A 2773-nucleotide genomic window follows, 5' to 3' on the forward strand; every position below is an offset into this window, starting at 1 on the left:
CTAGCCGTCCCTAATTTAGCAGTGTAAGACTAGAGAGAAGGCAGCTAGTCAGCACCACGTACCACCAACTCTTGGGCTATCCTTTTACCAACGAATAGTGGAATTGACCGTCACATTATAATGCCCTCACGGCTGAAAGGGCGAGCATGTTTGGTGTGACGGGGATTCGAACCCGCGACCCGCAAATTGCGAGTCGAGCGCCCTAACCACCTGGCCATGCTGGCCCATCAGTGAGATAATGCTATTTAGTTTTCTCAGTAAAATTATCTTAAAAAGTGTGGTTTTTGAATGTAGTCAATACAGAGTCAGAACTGGTGTTCCATTCTGGAAATATATATTTCATGAACAAAATAAGTCTACATTTTTCTTTCTATAAAAAAAACTACCATAAAAATGAGAAACAATTATGTTATTTAAATTTCACACAAGTTTTTTATCGGTTGTACATAATAAAACTATTGTTTATTTTGTTCACAACGTTTCACCAGGTTCACCTAGCATCATGAGCATCAAAAGTATTTTGACTAAAAAGAGAAAATAATAACTGACGGGCATTCTAAAGAATATGAAAGACTAAAAAAGACACACAAAAACAAAAATCCATATATTCAAATGAATAGGCCTACTTCTCTTCCAATACATTGTAAAGAAGTCGTTTTTAGCCTTTCCTCCCACCAGTAATACAGTAATGAAATTCAATTCTTAGAAAAAGGTTTCAATTATGCTTTTGCACCCAAAATTGAATTTGAGCCAGGAATAGAAGACTTAGCTTAAAAAATAGTTATTCGAGAACGTTATAGTTCATCAAATAAACCCACTTCTTCTCGTGTCTCTTCAAATTCAAAAACCTATCTATGTTACAAGTTCTTGTGAGATCATTCAAGAAAGTACAAATAATCAAGATCTTTCGTTAAATAATCAAAGAACGCTCACCCGAAACTTACAGTTACCTGTTCTGTCTTTTCCTTCAATTCCAGAAAATAGTCAAATTTTACCTGTTTTTCATGCCTTTCGTTTACGAATTTTGCATTTTCTAGACAAACCTAGACTTCTAAACTCAAACCTTTCTCCAAAATAACATAAAGCACTAAAACTCTTTAAAAAATTATGAAAGTATAGTTTTACTGGAATCAAACAAATTTAATGTTGTTATCACGGATCGGATAGTATACCAGCAAAAGATGTACACACTCCTTGATGATTCATCCCATGTCCAAGAAATAGAAACTAACATAACTCCTACCAGAGAAAAGGAATTAAAACAATTTCCTTTACAGTTTGAAAACTTCTCAACCTTCTAATGTCATATATCAATTTCTTCGTCCCTCAGATTCGCGTACTTCTCAAATTTATGGTCCCCCAAAAACTCACAAATCTGATTTCCCCTTACGCCCTGTTGTTTCGACAAAGTTTATGATTACAACCCAGGAAAATTCCTTGCTTGGATGTTTTCTAAATATGTTTCTGGTGCTTCCTCCTTCATAAAAAAAAAATCTAAATGGTTATCAAGACACTCCGAGAATTTAGTTATTTTGTTTAATTAGTCACATTTGATGTAAAAAAAATAAAAAATCTGTCCACTCAATTCCCCATCCTTCAAGCAATAAATGCTGCCCTGGAATTTTACCAAAATGGTACTAATTCTCAATTTCGCTTAAACATCAACACCATAAGAGAACTTTCTCTTTGCCGCTAAATCTTCCACTTTCCAGTTTGAATATGTTTATTAAATCCAAACTGAAGGCCTGTTGTTTCGATATGTTGATGACATTCCTTCAGCCTTCGATAACATTAATATTACTCACGAGTTTTTCTCTCATGTAAACCAGATACACACAAACATAAAATTCACGATGGAAAAAGAAGTTGATGACAAATTGTCATTTCTAAATGTTCTTATTAAAAAAGACAAACACAGGCTTCCAAACTTCAGTATTTGTAAGAACACTCATACCATACTTTATGTTCCTTAGAATTCCCTTCATGACCAAGATAGGTATATTAAAAGTGCTATTTGTACAAATAAAATCATAAATTCCAGCATCGAGTGTTTCAAAAACGAAAATGACAACCTTAAATTTCAGTTTTGTGAACAAAACAATTTTCATCTCACTGTTGTTAATAAAGTAATTGCTACCTTTTAAAATAATTCACAAACTGACATAGAAAATGAATCTTCCAAATATATACATGTTCATGTGTTTTACAGTTCATCACAGACTTTTCTCATGTTATCAAATAAATCTCGTTAAAAACGGTCAAAGAGTATAAAATTGACATTAAAGTGTAATTTACATTTTTACCTGGAAGAAAACTATGTCAACTGCTATTCAAAAAGTATGTGGATAGAGATACTCAGGCAATGTGTGTGTAATTGAATGTACAGATTGCAAAAGCTGAGACAACATTCTACTCGTTTGAGGGAGCATTTAAAATCTCATCTCGGAAGAGAAGACGACATTTATAGACGAAAAATAAATTATGTCCTGTTAATAAATAACGTAACCTTATTCTTAACAAATACAAAGGTGTTCATTTATATTTATTGTAATTGCTTGTAAATATAGTTCAGAACCATGATTTCGACTCTGTATAAATCCTCTTTTTTGGTGAATAAAGTGGAGGTAGCCCACTTCGTAGTTTTGTGCTAAGAAATCGTCATCAACAACAACAGTAACCTCTGTTTTAAACAAATGTGATACAAATTTATTTACGTTTTATTTCTAGAGGCCTACGACAAAGAAGCCCACTCAGTACCGACATCTTTCTTCTT

The 2773-nt window shown here is 33.2% G+C and overlaps 2 long non-coding RNA genes across 3 annotated transcripts in view; one reads left to right on the forward strand and one right to left on the reverse strand.

The window, feature by feature from the left end:
* Window positions 1-2773, reverse strand: part of LOC111085311 — a 151545-nt gene that overhangs the window by 62400 nt on the left and 86372 nt on the right. The gene's annotated exons all lie outside the window — the stretch shown is intronic.
* The window catches only part of LOC111085313, a 9396-nt gene extending 6623 nt beyond the window's left edge, over window positions 1-2773 (forward strand). Inside the window, exon 3 of the long non-coding RNA XR_002610153.1 lies at window positions 2728-2773. This is a non-coding gene — a long non-coding RNA (uncharacterized LOC111085313). The remainder of the gene's footprint in view (window positions 1-2727) is intronic.

Source organism: Limulus polyphemus, unplaced genomic scaffold (genome assembly GCF_000517525.1).
Source record: "Limulus polyphemus unplaced genomic scaffold, Limulus_polyphemus-2.1.2 Scaffold326, whole genome shotgun sequence".
Taxonomy (NCBI): Eukaryota; Metazoa; Arthropoda; class Merostomata; order Xiphosura; family Limulidae; genus Limulus; species Limulus polyphemus.